At 44.0% G+C, this 25,244-nt stretch overlaps 1 protein-coding gene and 1 long non-coding RNA gene across 2 annotated transcripts in view; both read right to left on the reverse strand.

Annotated features, from left to right (window-relative positions):
- Window positions 1-21,630, reverse strand: part of LOC137892075 (thyroid hormone receptor alpha-like) — a gene marked incomplete at its 3' end in the record, with an annotated part of 42,279 nt that extends 20,649 nt beyond the window's left edge. The window contains exon 1 of the mRNA XM_068736976.1: window positions 20,915-21,630. The remainder of the gene's footprint in view (window positions 1-20,914) is intronic.
- A 6-nt stretch (window positions 21,631-21,636) lies between these two features.
- The window catches only part of LOC137892106 (uncharacterized), a 32,169-nt gene continuing 28,561 nt past the window's right edge, over window positions 21,637-25,244 (reverse strand). The window contains exon 4 of the long non-coding RNA XR_011105394.1: window positions 21,637-22,238. This is a non-coding gene — a long non-coding RNA (uncharacterized lncRNA). The remainder of the gene's footprint in view (window positions 22,239-25,244) is intronic.

Here is a 25,244-nt window from a genome sequence, read left to right on the forward strand (position 1 = left end):
GTTACAACTAACTTTCATGAACTGAAAACACAAGACAAAAACATGGACAACGCCTTGGCAGCGTCCTGTCAATCACAAGGTAGCCCCGCCCTAAAGCATACTCTGCTTTATGGTCTGTTTGACTCTAAATGGATCATAATGTACTAAATGAACATCAGGCTGTATTGAAGAAGACTTGAAACTAGAGATTGAGACCATAAACTCATGTTTACAATGTTTACTGAGGGAATAAATCAAGAGAGAAGTAGAGTCATTTTCTCATAGACTTCAATACAACCAGAGGAGTCGCCCCCTGATGGCCACTAGAAAGAATGCAAGTTTAAGACACTTTTACGTTGGCTTCATTTTTTAGACCCGGAGGTTGCCGCCTGCAAAACTCATCACATTCCCATCAGCCTTAGCTGTTAAGTGATAAATACCAAATGCTAGCATGCTAGCATGGTCAACATCATACCTGCTACACCAGCCTTACAAACAGGAACACTGGACAATGTGAAAAGCACATCATGGTTTGTATCAGTTCCAGACGTTCAAATGTTCTAAAACTGCACCTAAACTTTGAGGACTTAATGATAATTGATTGATAATTCAATAACTCTAACACAATTTTTTTGTGTACCATGACTATGGAGGACACTTGACCGGGGACTGGCTGACTTGAGCATGATGTGATGTCTTTACCAGTGAAGTCAAATCAAATCAAAAGAAACTGCAGCACGAGCTGAATACTTTGGGTCTTACTAAACAGGCTTTTATTAGTAATGTTGTGCAAGTCATGAAAACGATGCCCTCCTCCTCGTTTTTAAACATTATTAGCCGTGCCATGTCTCCACGAGTGCAGGCTTCGGAGCGGATTATCCTGCTAACACCGTGGACACTTGCCAGAGATTAAAATATTAGTCTGGTCATGGTTTAGCGGCTGTGTCAGAAGAATCCTTTAAAAATGTGTCAACTCACTATTAGATTTTAAAAAAAAAACAACTATGCTATAATATCACTAATAAAACAAGATCTGCCACTCTTCCTGTACGAGTAAAACAACAACTACGTCACGTGTTTTTTTTGCCCCACCTCAGCTGCATGCGTATCACCATGCGAGGAGCAGAGAGAGCCAGAGGAGGGCACCAGAGTCACCACAACACCGGTGGTCTACCGCACATGTGACCTGAGCTGACCTGGTTTCCTGCACAGAGCCTGGCTGTTACAGGCTGTGCTCGCATCATTTAGCATGACCACTGGATTAAAAAGTGGAAAACAGCTGCTTATGAGGAGAGGCTGAGTCCCTGAAGATTGAGTCCTATACTTAGCGAAAATGCACACAATGCATTTGTGTACTTATACAACTGCGCGCAGTGCTTCCCACGGGACTTTGTGAGACTCTGGTGGGCGGGACTTTGGACCCTCTAGGAGGGTTCGGGCTCAAGCTCTCCGGGAAGAAAAAATGTGTACAATATAAATGAAATGCATCAAGCTGGGTCACTTGAGTATTTGCATTTTATGTAACGTTCTACTTCTAGTCCACTTCATCATAATATATAAATATTGCACTTCACTACATTTATTTGACAATATTAGATTCTAGTTAGGCTACTTTCTAGATTCTTAATACAAAATATACATCAACTAATAAACTGTAATGTATTATTCAGTAGTATATAGCCTAATTATGAGGTATATTAAGTAGTTAAAAGGAGCTATATCTTAGCGGCTAAACATTAAAGTCATGCATACAACAATGCAGCAGTAATAATTTATCTTATTCTGATATTATTCATGGACCATTCTGCATTAGGAGTACTTTCACTTTGGTGTTTAAAAGTATATTTTGATGTTAATAAGTAAATTGTGAGAAATGACGTTTAATTCAAGGGATTTAAAACAGAGAAAAACCTTCAAACTCGAGAGGCTGGAAGCAGAAAATACTTTGTGTCTTTGCTGAATAAATGACTTTACCGATTAATTGGTTAATTAATTAAATGATAGGCAATTCATTATCTCTCACTGTACTAACCAGTTTCAATTTCATTTGTCTGTTTTGGGTCTTTTTATGGGATCTGCTGATAATAAGAAAGAAAGAAAGAAAACAATAGGGTTTACTTTGTATCTGCCAGTTTGATTTCTGCATCTATGTTTTGATGCTTTCAAAGCTGCTTGAAACCCAGAGGAAAGAAAGACGGCTGAGCTCCACTTCTCCAGATGTGACAGTAGATGGCATCAGAGTGTGTGAGATCAGATCAGACCACGTAATCACACACACACACACACACACACACACACACACACACACACACACACCAAACACTATTTCATAGTCAAGATTTGTTTGCTACTTGTGACATTAAGTATCAATGGGAGCTGGAGCGCTTCCGGGTAGTTTGCTTGTGACCGAGCTGTGTTCAGATCAGCTGAGTGATCCAGGGAAAGACGTCTGCCTGCATCAATTTGTGCGCCGCAAACGGGATCTTCTGATTGGGTATACACAAAAAAAACAACACATGGCTCAAGTTGTTGCCGCCAGCTAACAACATGGCGACATTATACTTCCTGTTTACATCCACCAAAGCCCCCTAAATGATGGAAACCGTAGTTCCGAAAGCGTAATTATTCCCCCAAATTGAAGTAAGACGCTGTTGACTACATTTTCAGATTCCTGACCGACCTGTTTTAAGTTAATTATGCGACGAGGAAGTTCAAAGATCTTGCACTGATTCATACTGGTTGCTGCCTGGAGTTGGGTTTGGAGGAAGATGTCAGAGTTCCACAGAGCAACGAAGACTAATCTCAGGATTTTTATATTAATGTATTACGTCTCGAGACAGGCTGGATGTTAACGTGTGTGTGTGTCGAGTGCAAAGCATTATGAATGTGCTGCGTGTTAATTAATGAAATGAAACGGTGCCCGTTCTCCCCACAGTCTAAAGACATGCAGTCTGGGTCAGGTGATGACTCTGAACCGCCCGTAGGTGTGACTGTGAGCGTGAATGGTTGTCTGTCTCTATGCGGTAGTCTTTGCCCCCCCCCCCCTCCCCTCGGCCCCCCATCCCTGAACAGGATAAGCGGTTAAAGATAATGCATGGAGGGATTTTCTTTCTCTTTTTTTTCATGCCAGCGTCCTACAATTGTAACTTCATTTTTAAAACAAAACCTGAAGTATAAAAAAAGGAGAAAACTCCCCCAGAAAAAAATAAATGATTATTTGTAGGGAGGTGAGAGGTGCTGAGCAGCTCGACCCCATCATACCATCATATGGGGCCGTGGGGTCAGTGACGACACACAGATCAATGTAATGTGCATTAACTGCAGACGGATCAGTATGTACACTCCGCTGTGTACATACTGTTCCAGTCTGTCTGGAAACAGGGCAATTAAGAGATCATACACGGGTGTTACAACACACACACACACACACACACACACACACACACACACACACACAAAATTACGCTAGTCTATTTCACCATCAAACGCACAAATACATACCTCAGTCTTTGTGAGACATGTTCTCCCAACATATTTTCTCCAACACACTAAGTCAAAAGCACACACACACACACACACACACACACACACACACATCTAGTCTACCTCAGAGTAGGGGGGCCTTGGACGGCGTCCAAGCTGATTAGATGGAGAGAGGAAGCAGCACAGCATGATCAAAGATCTGTTTCTCTCCCTCCCTCCCTCCCTCCCTCCCCCCCCCTCTCTCTCTCTCTCTCTCTCTCTCTCTCTCTCCCTCTTCTCTCTCTCCCCCTCTTCTCTCTCTCTCTCTCCCCCTCCCCCTCTCTCCCTCTCCAGCTCTTTCCCCGCTTCCTCCACATCACCCTCCCTCCCTGTCCTTCCTCCCACTATATCACTCGCTCTGTAATCACATCGGCAAAATCAGCAGGGGGAAGAAAAATAGTCAGCGCGCACCAAAGAGAGGTGTAGTGGCCCAAAAGGATTGTCATTTCAGACTAATCTAATTGTAGCTGTGCTCAGAGGGGGGAGGGGGGGCTGCAAGTCCTTGGTCCGCAATAAACTTCATATCCCATTTTTACGTTTCTCAATAAACAGAAACTACATGCTAGTATCCACTGCAAACACCCAATATATTTGCAAAACATTCCCACCTCAAGGTCCGTTAGGTAGCTCTTCCGAAGCTTTTAATCTCTATCATAGCGTTAATATTCACTTCAAATCCAGACGGCAATCAATAAAGCAAATGCTCTGCCAAAAAAAAAGAAGAAAAAGAGGATAAAAATCTGGTATTTCTTCTTAAAGTCGCAGGACTTTAAGAACCTTCCTGTCTACCTACAGGCTGCTAGCGTGACAGCGAAGAGGACTAACAACAGCCATGTTTGTTGTTTGCGTTCATAATTCATATTTTCAGCGGCCGTCGCTGTTGCCGACTTCTTCGCTAGATTTAGCGACCTTTTGGAGCTAATGCTGCTCGCTACTCTCATTGGAAATAGAGTTGTCAACACTGGCCTGGGTTGGCGGTTTAAACTCTAGCGTCCTCTTGCTTCTCAACATCACCGACCTCAGCTTTAAAGAATACCACATCCTGTCAACATATTACAAATGTTCGTCGCATGATTTGAAAGGCACAACGTGCCGTGAATTCATGATCGAACCTGGAAACACCTCTGCTGTGAGTTCAAATATCAACTCAATAAAAAGAGCAGAAGTGAAGTTTGCCCTTGCAGGAAAACACAGGTCCACACACTGCAGCTATCTGATTGGTGGGGAGGGGCGGCATTGTAACAGCTGACATTTGGATGTTTACAGTTCACCGGGTGCATGTTTAACATGAGCGGCCTCGAGATAATCCACGACAGTGCACTGTATACAGTACATGCTGCATTATATCTAGCGCTGAAATCGGACAGACCAGCAGGGCTTCGGAGGTGGGACTTAGCGGCCGAAGCCGGGGCAGTAAGATTAGGACGTTCTGGGCTAAGATGATTTTATCAGTGCAAATGAGCTAATGACTGTAGTGAAGTCTAAACCTGTTTATTTAACCAGCCTAGGGTCGCAAGGTGCAGGGATACTTAGTAAATTATGGTCCTGTTTAGAGTCTAATAGACCTTTAAGCGGGGCGTGCTTTAGGCCGGGGCTTCCTCGTGATTGACAGGTTGATACCGCGCCGTTATCCGGCCTGGAAGTTGTCCCTGTTTTTTGGGGTCAGAACGTTTAACCCTTTCACAGGGCGTTTTCTGTTCCTTAAAGTAAATTGTAACATGTTGGTCCCCTAAAAATGTCCAATTCAGCATTCGGTTGCACTTAGCTCCGCCCTCTCGCGTCACTTCTTGTTGCAAAGAAACTAAACAAAATGTCGACAACTGAAACGCCAAAACGGCTTCAAAACAGCTTCAAAACAGCTTCAAAACAGTAGGTGACTTTGGTCACAGTCACTACATCCACTTCTCATAAACAGTCTATGATCGTCTTGTAGCAGATGGAGAGCACACAATCATTTCATTCACCAGGCGGACAGAAACACGACTTTATGAATGCCAATGACGCTCTGGATTTGCGTCGTTAGGCGACTGTTTGCCAATACGTTCACCATGACAACTACTATCAGGTGAAAAAGTGCACATCAATGATGTGTTCACAGCTCACTCCGCTGCTCCCCAGTGCCAAAACGATCTGTCAGGGTTAAGCACCAAAGGTCATTCTTGACACAAACAAATCAGAACGGGAGCTCTTCCCACATTTCTCAACTGTAATAAGAGTTTGTCAAGTTGTGACGGAAGCGCCACGTTACCATGGAGTCACCGAGTGCGTTTATTTACATTCCGGTGGTTCGTACGTGGACGGCACAGCCACCGGCGGACAGGAAGAGCGGATTCCAGAGGTTGGTGTGATGTGTGAGCACAGAGCCTGACAGACAGCGCAGGGAGTGTTCGAACGTCATCTTGGAGTCATTACTGGCGTCGAACCTTTTCATCCCTCTCCTCGGCTCCTCCGGCGCCTCGTTCACCTGATGGAATCACCACACTCCCTCTGACATTTTGTTTAAGGAAACGGCTCCTTCTTCTGCCAAAGTGCTCCGCGCATGTGGTGAATCAGTTAGTCTGAATTCACTTATTCGTATTTCGAAATGGAAATAAAGTGGGAAACTTATTCCGTGCCTTGTCCCTCCTCATTCCGGCCCGTTCTCCCCCTTTTCCAGATCTCTCTTTCTCCCCCTCATTCCCCCGGTTCAGTCCGTGCCAGCGGCATCGCGTCCTCCTCCGCTCCATTCTTTTATTTACAGCAATCATCGGCTCTGTGTGCTCATTGTTTTCCCCGGCTCTCATTGACTATGTATGGCCGTCGTTTTCTCTGCCAGCGACCGCAATTATCGGCCCGCTGAGAGAGACAGAGTGTGTGTGTGTGTGTGTGTGTGTATGTTAGTGTGTGTGGGTGCTTACATGTGCGCATGTGTGTGTGCATTTCTCAGCGAGCATGCATATGTAAGTGCATTTATGTGACTTTGTGTCTGTGGGTGTCTGTCTGCACGCAATTGTACACACACGGCATCACATGCGTCTGTCTGTGTGTGTGTGTGTGTGTGTGTGTGTGTGTGTGTGTGTGTGTGTGTGTGTGTGTGTGTGTGTGTGTGTGTGTGTGAGCATTGTCTAGAAAAACTCTTCGTCTCTTCTCCTGTGCATTACAGCCCCACTTTGTATCTCCCTCCTGTCAAACTGAAACTCTCTCCTCCCCCTTCCTCTCTTTGTTCCATCTAGACTAATGACTAATAGTATTTTTAAGTACCTGTGTGGGTGACAGGTGATGGGTGGACGATAAGAGCCACTGTATGGAAAAAATGTGACATTTTGTGAGCAATAAAATGGGATTCTAATGCATTTCTGTAAGACTTGGCTGAAAGGAATGAAATCGGCTCCATGAATAAGAAATGAAAAGCGCTAGAGACCATCTTGCGATGGAGTCACACCAAAATAAAAAATGGGAAAAGAAGTGATTACCGCTAAGCAAGGGGAGGCAATGCTTTAGGTTTTTGTTGAAAACAGAGGGATATACTACTTGGGAAAAGTTGATGTTCCACAATATTTATCCAGCTGAGTGTGAGTGAGCAGGTCGTCCTGGTCACTCCTGGTCGTCGTCCCCCCCCCCACACACACACACACGCACGCACGCACGCACACGCACACACACACACACACACACACACACAGTGCCCCCCTCCCCTCACGGCTCTGTCCTATTTGTTGCTCCAGTGTTCCTCTATCTCTCCCGCTGTCTCTTGGTTACATATGTAACTCTTATTTTAATGTATTTTCTATTCAAATGTGCCCAAATTCAATTTGCAGCAAAAATTAAAAAAAACATGCTAATAAATAAAAAAAAGGAAACAAAAAAAGCTAATAAATAATAATAATTTAAAAAAAAAAAACACGCTAAGAAATAAAAATTAAAAAAGTGAAAATATTGCGTTAACGTTTGTACGCTGGTGGTTGAAAAGTTAATATATGGACAAAATCAAAATGCAACAAAGTGCAAGGAAATGTCAAATAAATCACGATGTACGCGAAGTGACGTAAATGTCATCCGACGTTGAAGAGATGAAACATCAGGTCTGTGAGGAGCGATGAGGAGAGCGTGACGTTCCTCACATGAATACATGACATGAACATAAATACAGGCATCTTATTCTGCAACGGTTTAATGGCAACCAACAGGAGGATTAGAGCCACAAGCTTCTTCTCTCAATGAACCAACTAATTATGTTTGTATAAAAAGTAATTGATGAAACAGTCGTATTAATAGTAATAGTAGCTTTTTTTAGGAAAAACTGTTTTCTGAAAATCCGGTTAACATTTCCTTTAAATTGGGATGGAAGCTTGTCTTACTTCAGCAGCTTACTGCTCGCGTTACACTTGAACCGAAAATGAAATTGTCACTTTTTAGTTTCACGTATCAGACATGATGCTCTTTTAGAGAGACTTCAGTTGGTTCAAACACGAGTTAACGGGGAGGTTACTGAGCTTTAACGAATACTTGCATTATATCAATCTGACCATTTTTAGATCGATCCTTTAAGACTTTAAAATGTCAAAGAAAATCCTAAACTGAGGAAATGAACACATCTTGCATTGAAGAAGCTAAAACGTTTGGCGTGACATTAAATCGATTATAACAGCCCAAAACATTTCTGTCGACAGCTGATCCAAAGGTCAAAGGGTTAACTTTCAATCTCAGCTTTGAAGCCAACATGAAAGAGAAGTCAAACAGCTCAAAGGCACAGACATGTATACATCTACAACTCAACCATGTGATGGGACTGAAAGCTCCAGAACAGCTTGCACTGTACTCATCGATGCTCCCTTGGGTACTTCGCACATCGCCGACATGCTCCTAAACTGCAAAGACCAAATCTGACGCACTCACTTGGAATATGTCTGCAAAGGAAAGTTTGAAAGTCGTGTTTATGAATGAAGAGATCATTTCCAGCGTAGTGGCCTTACCGATCACGCACAGTGGTGACATGAACTGTTGCTTTAGTGCTTGAGCCTGTGTGTTGATACTCATCCACGATTCAATATCAGTCCATTTGCTGAGCAAACGTTTTCCAGGCAGAAGAAGAAGAAAAAAAGAGTGGAAGGAGATTAAACAAGGCTTTTATCCTTCTCAAGAGGCAGACCTTGGCAAAATAAATGTGCGGTCTGCACTCTGCCTACACACACACACACACACACACACACACACACACACACACACACACACACACACACAGCATAATCACTTGTGCGACAGCAGCGAGAGCTCACACACACCACAATCACAGTATTGTGTCGGCACGCCGCCAAGCCTTCGTTTAATAGTTAATATATTAAACGAATGGCACACGGGCATGGAGGGTGGAAAGTTCTAGATCTGCTTGAATTCATACGACTTGTCGGACACAGTTTGAACTAGAATTACCGCCTCGCTGTCGTCTGTTTCCGTCCACCAGTCAAGTTGCAGTTTACGTCCATGTCTGTCCAAAATGTCATTACTTCATCATTTTATCCTAGTAGACATTTGCGTGAAATTGTCATAATTAGTATTTATGAATTCTTGAGTTCCATATTGGATTCACTTTTCAGACCACCTGGTTTCTGAACTACATTTTCCACAATTTGGGGGCTTAGATGGATGTAAACAGGAAGTATAAGGTTGCCATGGAGTCAAGTGAGTGAGCTGTGGGCTATATATATATTTTTTTTTTTTACATTTTGGCAATAGGCACCATTAAGCACGCCAAAGGAAATATCGGCAGTTCCTGTTAGCGATGTACCCATAGATGTACAGACAACTATCCGTTGATTCATCGCCTTACAAAGGTTGGGGTGCAGCCGATCACAAAACTAACGGTTTGGATTGTATCCTGGTTTTGAGTCACGGATCGGATCAGCACAAAAGAAAAAACTGAGCAATTAGAACTTAGATAGAGCCGCTATGATGTATTTTAGGGCCCGATACCAAGAGCTTGAACGCATCATAATGTAAGTCAATGGAACCTCCGTACGTTAGCCATTAGCGGTACCGCTAACGTTACTAGCTCTCAGATTTGTTGTTCACAATGTTGTTGTCAGGGATTGCAGACTAAAAGGCATTAATGCATTAATCTACAGATCGCATATTTTGAATGAATGTCGGCCAAAAACAGTCACTTTATTTCACACGATGATCGTTAGACTGTGTAATTAATCCACATTTCACACGCGTGTGATCATGGACCAACAACGGTGCCGCCACTAATCTCAGCCAAGTTCTTAAGGAACTATGATTTCAAAGCAGACTTATGACTTGAGAAGCGATATTACCAGAGGACGCACGTCACGCTGAATCTAAATATATGTCTTTTACACCTGTGTGTTCAGATTTGGCTTTTTGACGCATTTGCAGCAATCGGGCACTAATGGTTTTAAAGTACCTTAATTGCTTCCGTGAACTCCGTTTCATTGCTCCTGCAGCTTTGCAGCTGCTGTAAATGTCTATCGCGTTTACAAGCGGGCCGAACTGCAACGGCCTTACTTCCTGTTGTTTTGAAGCACAGCGGCGTGCGCCTCACACCTTTCACCTCGCTCAGTATCTTTGCCTCGCGCCAACTCTCCCACAGCACCCTGTCGGAGGCACCTCGCAAGTTGAAAACCTCAATCATAGATTTATCAGAAGAAAAAAAAAAAATTGTCGCAGGTCTACTGTAATACTTGAATAAATTATTATGGCGCAGTCAACTTTTAAATGAGAGTCAAAATGTGCCGTTTGATAGGTTTTTATGTTGAAAACTGTATTTTTCATAGATTGTATGAAAGAAAATCAACATTTGACAAATGATGATTAATGTAAATAATCCATAGCAGCAGGGCTCATTTAGAAAATAAAGTGATGGACTGATTAAGTTGCAAAAATATATTTATTCCTCCACATCCTTTTTCTATAGGAGCTCTAAACCACGGACCTATTTCCTTCTGTTAAAGTGAACAATGTTAAAGCAACGTGCAAGGCCGCGCTGCAAACGTAAACATGGAGTGTTAGGGCAAAAACACACACACACACACACACACACACACACACACACACACATATGCATTAAGTCAAACATTAAAGAAACTGTCGCAATAAGACAAACACTAAACCCATGTTTCCTTTGCAGTACAAACAATCTTGCGCACACTGAGGCAACATAAAAGCAAAGACTGACCTTCTCAAATCAAAGCTCCACAGCTTTCTCCCCCTTCTGTCTCCATAGCTCTGCAGTCTCCCATCCCGCACCTCTCCCTTTCGTCTCCCCCCCCCCCCCACAGTTCTCTCCCTCTGTAACGATCAGCCGCGCTGCCAAGAATGTAAGTCTGCCACGGTTGACCTTCCTTTCGCCTCCCCTCTCCTGTTTGTGTGGATGTGTTAGAATGACTGCGCTCCCACCTCATCTCTCCCTCCGCCGTTGGGCGTTATTCATTCAGCAGAAGCCGCGGCCCCACGCTGCAGCTGCATAATTGACCCTGCTGCTGGAAACGTGTAGGAACAATCAGAATCTGATACCCGCTCTTGTTGCCCGAGCAGGAAGAAAGAGAGGGCCGAGCGACCGGCGAACTAATTCAGCTTCACTGCATCTTTTTTTTTAAAATCTTTTCTGCAGCGCTTTTACAGTTTTAGATCTCTACACTCACTAAAAGAGAGAGCGTTGTTTTGCCGTGCATCTGTCAAAAATAAAAGCTCAGAGTTAAGATTTTGATGTTAATTCATGCTGCCAGTTGGCTCAGCGTGTTTACAGCATTAGCTGCATGACTGTAGTTGGCAGCTTGACAGGCAGACGCTATTTTGAGCTTCTCTTTAACGTCCAAATGGGATCTATTAGCAGAAGTGGAATATTATATTCATAACTATTAGTTTACAATCACCTGAAACTAAGAAGAGAATTGTAATCTTGGAATGAGCCCTGATCCTCTATAATGAGCCCACCATGTTGCTACGGTAGCCCAGAACGGACAAATCAAATAGTGGTAACCTGAAGGCCACCATGGTTCTTAACACGGTTGGGCGATATAACAGAATATGCCGCTAGACTGTAGAGTCCACCGGTAGAGATTTGGCGGTACCGTTTCCACCGCGGTAGCTACTCTCACGTGATCTTGTAATTCTCACGAGATTCACTCGGGAACAAGCACTTGTTCGTAACTTTACGTAAAATGAAGATTCTTTTGTCTTTCCCCTCGGGCGACGAAGCCCCGCCCCTTTACATAGCACTATCGCTTGTCTATTCATGAATATCGAGTGTGTTAAGTAGATCAGAGGAACGGTATTCGAGATATGCGACGGACAAACACAGACAGACAGACAGAGGTTCTTGCTGTATAGTTGGATATATATAGGTCGATGAAATATAAATGTCAAATACATGCCTGGTTGAAAGGACTTCATTGTGTCCCCCATTACTTCAGCAACCAAACCTACCACGCCTTGAAAAGTACTGTACAGGAATCCGTCTTTGTGTCATAAAGCAGTAAGGCAGATGTACAGTATATATATATATATATATATATATATATATATATACACGATGTAAAATGACAAATAGAGTCTGTAGTTTGCGTCTTGCTATGGCGGCACGAGGCAGCATCGCTAAAAAGGTGAAGCTTTAGGAAGCTGTAAACCCAGACAACCTAGAGCTGAGAAGAGCTCACGTTACAACTCGAGTCTGAAACAAAGTCTTCGTGCTTCTGCCGGTGCACACTTTCTCTGTTGTATCTTTAACGCAATCTCCTTTAGGAGTTTGCCGCCGAGGATAAACGACCCCGGGGACACGGCGTTGGAGGTGGGGATAAAACCCGGGACTTAATAACCTCTAGTCCAGGCTTCCTCCCCCTCACCTCCTCTTCCTCTACTAATCCTTTCCTTATATATAACCTGTAATGACCTCCCTGAGCTCCTCGCCCATCCAATCTAATTTTTTGATATTATCAGTTTAACTCATTTGGAAAATGCCATAGGTATTGGAATTGCGAAATGAACTGGGAGCAAACCTGAATCTCAACACTGTATTTTCTGCCGTTGTCTCTACGGAAGTGAACTTTTCTTGTTAACCTTTTCGTCTTCAGCTCACGGTTGAACCGCTATCTGATGTCTGTATCTCGTGGTCGGAGTGCATGGAGGAATTAAAACTCACCGGGAAAGAAAATATGAATGCTTTGGTCGCGTTTAGAACGCTGTGCACTTCAGCCACTTGTGGACAAAATGAGTATTACAACACGTATTTTTTTAAAAAAAGGTAAAGAATTAAGAAAGATTATCCTGGAAATTTTCTTTTTAATTGTTTCTAAGTTATAAACACAGGAGAGAAAACTATTTAGATCATTTAGAGGAAATGGATTATCAGAATCATATTTTTGGCCTCTCAGGGCTTCCGTACATTCTTCTTATTATTGCGCATGGAAATGTGTGATGTAAATCTTCTTTTCTTTTCTTTTATGCAGTCTCCAAATACTGTAAATCATTTCAACATCCCACTTCCACACCCTGTCTATATGGTCTTCTATTTTACAGATTGTAAACAGCGACCATCTGTTAGCTCATGAATCTGTCCCACGGAAGACAACCGAGGGTTATTCTCCGCATGTCGTGTCTTTATGGTCAACGGTTTGTTTCATTTCTGCAATATGCAGTATATTTCAAATGTTTTATGTTCAGCTCTGTCGAGTCAGTATTCCTCTGCCCCTGCTGCTCCACTATCTTGATTCATGTATGAATCCTGTAACGAGTGTATTCTGTTGCCTTAACTTGACGTTCAAACCACTATCAAAACAAAATGTATGCAAATTAGCTGGCATTCAGGTTAAAAAAGGGATTTTTAAATAAAAGTAGCAATATGTCATATTTTGTAGGGATTATTTCCCCAAGAGATTTACAATTCTCATATGAAAAGACTTCATTACGCATAGTTAAATAAAGACTAAAGAGAAACGGCAACAAAACCGGATTAAAGCTTCGTGTAAATTGTGATGGATTACTCAGCTCGGGCAAATTAAATTAAAGGGTTGGAAGTTGTTTGTCATAATTTGCAAGAATAGAGAGCAGCTTTTTGTGAAAGGGAGGGAAAATACCCCCTGATAACTGCTCCTGCGCTACGAGCTGGAGTGTGTGCAGACAAACCAAGAGAGCTTTAAAGCGGGGCCTGGTGATTTGATGACGGATGATTTCATTAAATCGCTATTTTCAAGTGAAAAACTCTGCAGGGCAGTAAAATGGATGGAAGTAACTAAACCATTTCCACGACCAGAACCCTGACGCTTTACTACCACCAGGTGACGTGTGCATTCATCTCTTGTTGAACAAATGTCTCATACGCAAGTCTTATGAAATGAACTGGTTTTATTTATTTGACTTTTTTTAACCATCTCACGGCGCTAACAATAGCTAGATTAGCCCATGCTTTTGTCTGAAATGGAGAACCTCTCGTTTCCAAAACGTGTGTGTGTGTGTGTCTCACACACACACACACACACACACACACACACACACACACACACACACACACACACACACACACACACACACACACACACACACACACACACACAGGTGTCGTCTCATGCCTTTATATTGCATTGACTGAGAGCAGCAGGTTGACATACGTGAGGGGCCACTGGATCGGGGGGGGGGGGGGGGGGGGGGGGGGGTATGGGCATGTGACACTGCAGGAACCGGCAGCCTGAAGATTGACCAACCAACCCTGAATGACTGGATATAACAAGGAGCATCTGCACAGGAGGACGTGGGGGCGGATGGAAGCATATCACACGTAAAAACAAGCTGGCAGATTAAAATAATTCTGGTGATGTGTATGTGTATATATATATATATATATATATATATATATATATATATATATATATATATATATATATATATATATATATATATACACACATACATATACATACACACACACTCTTTTCAAACCGCATTTGTTGCCTTAAAAGAAGTTTGATTTTAAAGGGAAGTTTAATCTTACGCTCACTGAGTATTCTAAAAGTATGATAAGACTGAATATTTTGCTCAATTTAATCTACTAAACTGCACAAAACCGCTGAACGGACCTTCCCTGCACATCAGCTCTTTTATACCATCTGCATCGAACGGCATCTGAAGCCATAAACCAACGTGACAGCCCTGGCCGCGTGCTGCAACTGATCTAGATCTTGGTCTTGGTTTACTGTATAGCAGTCCCTCTATAGAGGACAGCTGCCAGCGCTGGCCTCAGATCACGATGACTGCGGCTGGAAGCGGGCCAGTCAAGGACTCCGTGTCAACAACATAACCGCAGGCCAAACGCACGGAGGACAGGAAAAGCGGCGAGACTTGAGGAAGGAGCGGTTGGAATACTGAGAGGATGAGGTGGGATGACTCGCTGAAAGACAGAGAAAGAAGGCTGCTAGAAAACCAGGGGGGAAAGAATCAATATTCTTATCTTCTAATGAGATTCACATCTTCCAAAAATCGACGTTCGAATATGAACAATTAATATTCGATTGTGAGAAAAAGAACAAAGCTTGTTCAAAGCGAGCAAAGGGAATGAATAGAAACAGGACTTATTGTTTTAAATTGACTGTTTTCTGAGAAATAAAAACGCAGTGAGGCAACTCGACATTTCAGTCCAGGTCGGTTTGGCGACGCCGACGGTTCAATACGACGGCAAACACTCGTTCAGTCGAGACGTTTGTCAGAAACACGACAGCAGAGCAGCTGCTGTGTCTGTCTGCAGCGCGGTCCAACAAATTAAATCAAGGCTTCAGTCAACAGTTGGCTTCTTTCCATCGCGCCGCGCTCCGTCCCCGTGTGGTTTCATGCGGCACGAGCAGATGTCCAGCAGGGCGGCGTAAAAACACTTGGCTACTTCACCGAGGAGCTGGAGGCGTGGAGCCGGTCACCTGCAGCTCACCAATACAAACGTGTTCTCTGAGACCGCTTCAAGAGAAGAAGAAAACAAAAAAAACAAACACCAACGTGTTTAACGTGAAGGAGGAGGAAGTGTTCGGTAACTTAACGCGGCTCTGATGAGACGTTAGGAGAGCGACAGCAATGGTGCTGACCATGAATAGTATAGAAATAAGGGTTTAATAGAATACAAATATTTAATAAACTGTAATCATTTTTAACCATCATGTAGTTACTTGATTGATGAGTAAAAGTGATGCGTCGGGGGAAGCGCTTTGCAACTTTGTCAATATAATTCTTCAGAGGGAAACTCTTTTATATTCTCCTTATGTTTACACAACTTGGAAAAACTGCAGAAATAAGAAAATAGTGTGGCTGAAATACTGTATCTATATAGACTCTGACATGTTTCTCTAAAGTGACTTCTCTTCTTCTTTTTTTTTTATCCCCCTAAAGTAAATTCCATCACTTTCGCAATTGGAAAAAAATAAAATCGATTCCCTCTCACCTCATCTCCAGCAAGATATTGGATGTTGTGAGAAAAAATAAAATAATAGAAAGCAGATGGCAGCAAAGCCAGCTGTGATTAAGAACAACGACCTCCACTCCGGTGCACTGAGCAGCAGCAGCATTTCTATATTTGTGTTATATGTTGCAGGCTTTGCATTGCTACAGCGTCTGACGTCCCGCCCAGGGATTATTAAGAGACCAATAGAGTGTTTAGTTTGATCGCTTGAACAATTCATCGCTGCCAGTCACCCGTTAGCCCTAAATCAACTGCATTGATCGTCTCCTATCCGTCAAGCTCTTGTCAATCAATGTGGAGTTTTCCGTGGACACACTGATCAGCGCTGGGATACAGACGGAGTGTTGAACGACCACATTACATCTTCTTTGATTCAATGTCGTAAGACAATAAAACATCTCTTCTTTAGGACTGGAATCCACGTCTCATTACCGCATAGTGTTAAAAGGTGGCAGTGAAACAGTCATAGTGTTTGTGACTCTGAACCTCCAGGAAGCAAAGAGTTGAGCTCGGAGTTCCAAAAAACTCAGCAAAAGACGGAGTGAAGGTCGATCCATTAGTGCGGATTAAAACACACACACACACACACACACACACACACACACACACACACACACACACACACACACACACACACACACACACACACATATAATGAGATAATTGGACATGGGGGATTGATTGGGTGATTGGATAATAAAAAAAATAGACCTTGGTGTTTATCATTCTTGCATTTCATTACTTCTACATGACTGGTGACTGTCATTCCAGGGAATTCTCGCTCCATTGACGTTAATCTTAAGCGACGGTAAAAGAGGGGAATGAATGACGTGATGAATAGTCCTGGGGTGAATTTAAATCACAGGATTTAAAACTGGATGAGCACAAACATCTATTCTGTGTGAAGAGACATGAATGATAGATTCTTTGGTTTTTAATTGAGCTTGCAGTAAGCTATTATTACATATATATATAACATTCTAACTCTAGTACTGTCGGTGGTCGATGTGGACCTGACAAAATTGTGTAAAACTGCACGTTCTGGAAGTTCATTTTTTGCATTATGTATAGTTATTGCTTTAAGGCAGAAACACACTGGAACAACGAGGCAGATGTTTACAGGCACAGCTGTTCTTTGCGATGGTCCGATGGTCAAGTGATACAGTGCACAAAAAAAAAAAAAAAAAAAAAGAGCTGTCAACGTTTTAATTTTGCAAAGAGCCACAGGCAAAAAAAAAAAAGCCTTTTTTTTTTTTATGAGGCTGACCTATTTTAAAGCAAAGTGATATCATGCATGTTTTAACAAGGATGTTCTGGTCAAGGAGGAGTGAGACCGAGGAGAGAGATTCAGCCAAGGGAGCGTTAATTAAAAAACATTCCAAACTGCCTCTGTGCTCAACTCCCAATTAAATAGGTAATGAAGCCAGCTTCATTATAAAAGTACAACCCAAGAAAAAAAAAGAAATGACGCAAGCTTCGTGCAGCAGGACTACAAAACAAGGAGAAAAGCTGCAGTGGTGTGCGCGTGTGCGTGTGCGTGTGCGTGTGCGTGTGCGTGTGTGTGTGTGCAGGGTACCGGTACGGGTAGGAGATCAAACACAAACCAGGAGGTTCCGTTTGAAAGCTCATCAAAGCACCTGCATGAACTTGACTGGCCAACTAAGCTGCTTACTGGTCGACGCTGCTCGCCTGGAAAGGATGAGGAACAGTTCTGTACAGGGTCGACGTCCGCATGGGACGCCGCGACACTCACTGACTAAAACGGACTAAACACATCTACTGACTCCATCAATGGGAACGCACTGACGATAATAGAAGCGGTCGTAGGCCTCTGACAACCGGTCAAGTTGCAGTTTACGGCCACGTCTGTCCAAAATGTCATCGCTTCGTCATTTTATCCTTTTAGACTTTTGCATGAAATTGTCAAAATTAGCGAATGACTTCTTGAGTTATGGCCCAAAAAAAAAAGTTTTGTTTTGGGAGGTCACAGTAGCCTTTGACTACCACAATGTAATCAGTTCAACCTTGAGATCAAGCGAAGGTTTGTGCCAGATTTGTAGGAATTACCTCCAGGCGTTCCACAGATACGGCTTTAATGAGACGGTTACCTCGACCTTTGACCCCCATCTTTAAGTCCAGGTGGACGCTTGTGCCAAATTTGAAGAAATTCCCTCTCGGCGCTGAGGAGATATCACGTTTACGAGAATGGACGGACAACTATAAAACAAATGTTCCTCGTGCTAGACTTTTCTATAATGACAAAAACGCTGGTTTTGTTTCCTGCTCAGAGTGACATGACCAGACTGATACTGATACCGCTCATGTCTGTACCGTGAATATAAAACTACAGCCACTGGCTGGTTAGCTGGTGTCTGGGTTAGAAAGAAAGACACTGGGAGAATACTGCTTTTGATCGAAAGGTCGAAATCAAATCAATCTTTCTCAGCAAGGAAACAAATACGCGTATTATAAAAATATCAAATGTTGTCCTTGAAGTAAAGAGCTAGAGTGAAGCATGAATTAGAATGTCTTTGCAAACAGACTGGAAGACGGGGGACAACATTGTTAGAACAACCCACCTAACAACAGCTCCACAATCACCCTGCATCTCCTTTGCTACAACTTTACAGACATTGACTGATGCAAACATCAGTCAATTCATTGATCAATGCGTTCAATGCAATTCCTGCAACTGCGAGGCGAACGTAGTGAAGACGAACCTTTACACTTACAATGTTTTTTTGACGTAGCTGTACTCAGCCATACATCAGACAAACTGAAAGTCAAAAAACTGAAACTTAAAACTACAACTATAAAGTACTGCTGGGTATAATTCATGTTTCACACATTCAAAGAAGTTTTCTGTGGGAAGAGTGTGTTTCATCTCCCCCAGTGGACACAGATATCACACACACACACACACACACACACACACACACACACACACACACACACACACTGTGATTGCAGCAATAGACTGGGAGAGCTCGGTGGTGACTCATTCAATGCTCGTGTACCTGTGCACAGAAACGGGATAATGAGATCTCTTCTGCTCTCTCTCCCCCCCCCCCCCCCTTCTGTTGGCCCCATGTGCCCTTTAAATGCGGAAGCCAAACCACTGGGCCACTTAGCAATGTATACGTGACCACATACACACTTCACCAAGCCGTCTGATTGGTCCAAGTAGGTCAATGCTTCCTAAAGATGGCCCAAGCCAAAATAGAGAGAGAGAGAGAGACACACACACACACACACACACACACAGAGACATAGACACGGCGTGCACACGAGCCCGGCGATCCGATTGGCCGACGAGGGCCATGCACTCCGCATGCACCGCCGTGCGTCCTGAGCCACAGGTGGCTTGGGGAAGGCTGTGCGTTGCCGTGGCAACACGAAGCAGCAGAGGGGCGGGGATTGAGCCGCGGCGCTGCTGATGTGAGGAGACTGTCAACGACGGACGGCGATGCGCGTGCTACTCCTGCTGATTGACTGAGGACAGAGGGTGTCTGAGGTAAGACGTTTGATGCTGCTGGAGTCACATCCATCTCTGTCGCTCACATGTTAGCCCCTCTATTACACCCCCCCCTCCCCATCAGTCTTTTCACTCTTCCTTTAATCTTTGTGTGAAGGAAAGGAGAACAGCGTGTCCTGTTTTTATTTATTTATTTACGTCATTTCAAAGAACAGAGTTAATAGCAGCAGCAGCAGCAGCAGCAGCAGCAGCAGCACTGCGCATGATTTCCATCAGGGGATCTCAGCAATCTTCTGATGGCCAAGTGAAGCTGTTCAGCGTTTAAAGTAATTGGACACGGAAGACGTCGATAAGACTAGATTCTACATGGGGTACTTTGGCCTCAAAACAGCAGTGTTTTAAACAAAACGATGCTGACATGCTCACAATGCCAATGCTAACATGTCTGGTATATTCTTCACCCGACATTAGCAAGTTAACACTCGCTAATTAGCGCTGAACAGAAAATAAATGGAGCTCGTTTCACCTAAGAGTACTTATCTCATACGTCCTCTTAGACATTTGTGTCATAATTGGCTCATGAATTATTGAGTTATGGCCAAAAACGTGTGGTCACAATGACCTTTTGACCACCGAAATCTAATCGGTTCAACTTGCCAAATTTGTAGAAATTCCCTCCAGGTGTTCCTGAGATATCACCAGGTTACCAGCTGTCGCGGAGAAATAAAAATGTCCTCGTGGTGTTGGTGCCGGAGGAATCACCAAAGTCATTAGAATACATGACTGGTTCCCAGAAAAAAAAAAAACGGAAATCCATCTGACAGTTTGATGTTTCAGTGTTTACAGCGGTAACGGTAAGTGGACTTGCACTGATGGCTGGGGCTACCATACCGGGAGCAATTCGGGGTCAAGTGTCCTGTAGACACGGACTGGAGGAGCCGGGGGTCGAACCGCCGATCTTCCGATTGGAAGACGACCCTCTAAGCCAGAGCTCTGCTAGTGTGGGTGAAAATAAATCTCCCATGGTTGAGATCTCAAATCTCCTACCGCACACCGCTTTGACATACTTTCTGCCATCTTTGTTGTCGTCAGGCCAAAACCGCGTTTACCACGAACGTCTCAAATCATATATCATATATAACTTCATGCTACAAACTTCCCAGAGACTTGTATTACAAGCCACGTCTCTCCTGAATGAGGTTTCTTTGCCTGGAATGAATGTTCTTGCAGGGGTTAATGACCTTTACTACAAAGCTGTCCGTCTCCACTCCGTATCATCTAATAAGGCCGAAATGCCATTTAAATGTCAGTTAGTGATTTAAAGACCTGAAACGATAAGAGATGGAATATATCTCTTTTTTCTTCTTCTTGCAATCATTAGTATATAATGACAAAAGAAGAGAGAAAGGACTAAAAATGGTCATATTCTTTATACTCCAGCCTGCAGAGCCTTCTGTTAGTGAGGAGAAGAAACACAAGCATGTGAAGTAAAATGAAAAGGAACTCACCGCTGCATTCTTCTCCGTACTTCCACTCTCCGCTGTCACACAATACGGATCTCGGTGTTTGGCTCTTCTAACTTTCTACGGTTCACAATGCTCTGATTTCTATCTGCCAGAGAGTTCTTTAGCCTTTACTTCTTTTGCTGCTGAGGCCCCCTCAGGAACATCTCCCGCTCTGTGGGTGGATTGACTTCTCTGGAGGCTTCATGTGGGTGACACTCGAGGCAAAGGGGGGTGGGGGGGGGGGGGGAGACTTCTGAGTCTCTGCTGTGATCTCCCCAAAAGGCCTCTTGGGCGATTGCTGATTTATGCTAGCGCTTGGATCACGAGGCTTGTGTATGATGCGACTCTGCTGGGGAAACGAATGAAATGAAGTTGACTGTCAGGGCAGCGCTCCTGAGTCTCTCTCTCTCTCTCTCTCTCTGCCTGCTTCTCTGGAGGCCTCCCTGGCTACTGTTGCTATACTCCTGCCTCTAAGGCGAATGGAAGATGCTGAAGGAGAGTCGTCTACCGGGTAGATTGAAGCGCCGGCGCTTGTGAGCGTTGCGTTGCCTGCTGGAATGGGTTGAAGCACCAGGATATTGAATGCTGTTGCTAAAAAGGTTCCCTTCGGTTTCCTTGAGTGAGTGTGTCGCTGAGGTATATAGTTTCCTGCCGGGTGTATCGTACAGATAGGGTGAGGCTATTGTGAGTGTGGTGCTGGCTTTCTGCCAACAAGCGCCCCCCCCCCCCCCCCCCCCCACACACCTTTTCCCTGTCCAGCAATAACCGACCCAGGCTACAAGTGTGGATCAGTACAATTGAGGCAGCGAGCGGGTCTGAGCTGGCAGGTGGCGAGAGGTCCGAGGTCGTTGCTGGTCGTCACGGCTGCAGTGAGGAGAGCTTGAGAGGCAATACAGGTTGTCATGGTAACAGCAGCGAGAGGTCACAGGTGAGTTTTCTGCCCGGTGTTCCAGTCACTGGGGTTGGCCGTTTCGGTGGAGGAGGTAGGCAGTGGGAGAGAAAATCCCTGAGGTAAATGGAGAAATGTTGCGCGGAGAGAAGGAAAAAAAGAGGAATAGATAATAATAAAATGCTTTCACTTCTTTTCTTTTCTTTCCTTCTCTATTTCTCTGGGAGGTAGAAAGCAGGAGAGGTTGTTCTCTCCGGTTGGATCAGAGGAGGAGAGGACGGGCGGGAGGTAAAGCGGCGCTGTGGCAGTCTTGAGGTTTATTCGTCCATCCTGTGTCTTTTGTAAAAGAATGCTGGTGGTTTCCCCGAGTCCATGTGACGAAGTCCTCGCTCAGCCGCCGCCTCTTAACCTGCAGGAGGGTTTCTTCAGGGGCTCCACCTACGGGGGACATAAACACAGAGACAGGTTAGCATTTCTGACCACTGAACACCGTTATCGTTATTATCGCTGGGCTTCACCGCGGACGTCCGTGTCACCGGCTATTTGTGTGATTGTCATGAACGGACTCTCTCGTCACGGTCGAGCTTTGGGGCTCACTTTTGGTCACTTTAGGATTCGACAAGTTCTCCAGACTTAACAACAAAAGCAGTTCTGCATTGCCTTCCAAAGTGATCTACATCACCAGTTTGTCTGATCTGGTGCCGCTATCGGCATTTTATCTCCAGTGACTTCCTGAATGTAAGATAAAGTCCATTAATTGCGCAGTTATGATGCTTTCAAATCACAATTGTCACAATACAAAAACGACGACTTTGATATGAAACCCTGTCGAAAAATCTTGATACTGAAATTAAAAACACCAGGAAAAGCAATAGAATAATAGATGACAGAACAACTTCAAATTATTTTTGTATTAATTGAAAATGTTAAAATGTATTTCTTAAAAAACGAACACGGTGAGCAGTAATCCGACGTCTCCTATGCTTCAGGTAATGTGATTAGAGCGGTGTTGTTATTGTCCTTGTTTCTTTTTGATAAAGTTCTGCCGATGCAGACACCGGCTCAGTGCAGGACTGTGCAGCCGTTGGAGTTCAGGACCTGCTTTAATCTTCTTTTCAGCTTCATTTGGTGACTCCATCTCTCCCAGGACAGCCCGGCACTGCAATCAGTAGTTGAAGTGGTGGACCCGGCCACTAGCACAGGTAACAATTATTTACGTTTTTTTCTGATCTGCCACTACAGTGGTTGATATTAGCTCAGGTTCCCGGCGCAAAAAACACTCGGTAAAGGTTAGGGAAAGATCATGGTCACGGTTAAAAGAAACCAATCTTAACCGTCTGGAGCAAATGGGAAATGAGGAGCATCCTCCCGTGTAAAAGTCACATTTTAATGACCTAATTATCCACTCTGACCATCTCTCTAAGAGGCTCTGCAGTGCTGTAATGATGTTGCGCCTTGTTCTTCTGCCGTCCCTTCTGAGAGATAATATTCAGAAGCTGCACTACCGGTAGAGGTCTTTGTCAAATACATGGAACTGTTGGTTCCTTGAGGCATACGATGTAGTTTCTACATGGACCATTTGAGAGACCAGTATGAAGCCGCTGCAGAGAGAGTCAACACCTCCGAGCATGAAACCGTGGGCCAGGTTAAGGAGTTCACGCGTCTTGAGGCCTAGTTAAGGAGTTCAAGCGTCTTGAGGCCTAGTTAAGGAGTTCAAGCGTCTTGAGGCCTAGTTAAGGAGTTCAAGCGTCTAGAGGCCTAGTTAAGGAGTTCAAGCGTCTTGAGGCCTAGTTAAGGAGTTCAAGCGTCTAGAGGCCTAGTTAAGGAGTTCAAGCATCTTGAGGCCTAGTTAAGGAGTTCAAGCGTCTAGAGGCCTAGTTAAGGAGTTCAAGCGTCTTGAGGCCTAGTTAAGGAGTTCAAGCGTCTTGAGGCCTCGCTCCCCAGTGAGGGTTAGATGAAGTGCAATGGCACAGGAGACCCTTGGGGCAGACCCAGAACAACCTGGAGGGGACTACATATCCCATCTGACCAGGGATGCCCCAGGTACCTCCAGTGGGATATGGAGGATGCAGCTATGGAAAAGGACATCTGCAAGATTGTACGTTTCAGATCCCTACTGGAGGTTGAATGCCTACCGGTCAACCAGAACCAAAGAAGCCTTTTGGACGAGAGTCTTCAATAACTTAAGGCAAGTCCAGCTGCCCTTGACTTAGCCTATCTGGCACTGGACCCAGATAAGAGACATGAAATAGACAGATGGAAGCTTTAAAAAAAAAAAAAAAAAAAACACAGGGCAGATGCATGACGCAATGCATAATGCAAGAGTTAGGACGGAGGGCGAGCAGAGAATTTTAACATGGGTCATGATGGGGCTGGGTGTTGATCTTAACCGGCAGAATTTGGTATTTTTCTCCCGTAATAACAGATACAGTGGTGAGGTACATCAGGAGTGGTAAAGCTCCTACTGTGTGGATCAGGAGAAATAATCACGGCTAAGAACATCCGTCAAGCTGCGATGGCTCTTGGTTGCAATTACATGCATACTAATGGTGGATTTCTCCTATGTTGTCAATAAAAAAAACACCCTGGATGTCTTACAGGAGGAAAGTGATTCACAATGATAAAGCAACAGTGAGCAGTGATGTGGTGTCCCTGCATGCCACAATGGCTCTGTAGGGGCGACGGAGGCGAATGCTCCAATGCATTGAGTTCATTCTGCAACAACAAAAGCTACAGTTCTTGCTCGGTATGCAAATCGGCTACTGGATGGAAAATCTATTGTTGGCAACCCACATTTGAATGCACAAAATGTACAGACACATACACACGCACCCTGTTAATCTTCCTCCATCTGTGCAAGCTGCTCTTGGATTGGGTCTGTCACACACACACACACACACACACACACACACACACACACACATCTCTTTGTACTCGTCATATAGACAAACAGGTATCTTCATCCTCAAGACACGCACACACAAGTGGAGGCAACCAACAGAATCAAGGTCCGTCCTCTATTTACAAAAAAAATTTTTAGACTCGCAGTCAATCTACTGTATTTATTTGAATACCTTCCATTTGCCTGGGTGATCTTCAAGCCCTCTTAACCATGTGAGCACCACTCCTCCATACATTAACAGTAAATAGGACAGGCAGGAGCGTAAAACACCTACATTCACACACAACTCATATATTCATTTTAACCGAGGTGCACTTGAACCCACCAGGGGCGGGTTTAAAAACTTCAGAATTGGGGGTCCAGACTGGTTATCTTTGTCTTCATGGTTGTTTTGCTTGTTTCTTTAGTCGTGTTGTGTCTCTATGTTGTCGTCTTACATTAATGTATGGTTGATTTGTGTCTATGCGGCCATTTTGTGTCTCTTTGTGGTCATCTTGTGTCTCTTTGTGGTTGTTTTGTGTCTTTTTGTTGTCATTTTGTGT

This window comes from Cebidichthys violaceus, unplaced genomic scaffold (genome assembly GCF_023349555.1).
Source record: "Cebidichthys violaceus isolate CVI_PGR_0920_01 unplaced genomic scaffold, fCebVio1.0.p SCAF_75, whole genome shotgun sequence".
In the NCBI taxonomy this organism is placed as follows: Eukaryota; Metazoa; Chordata; class Actinopteri; order Perciformes; family Stichaeidae; genus Cebidichthys; species Cebidichthys violaceus.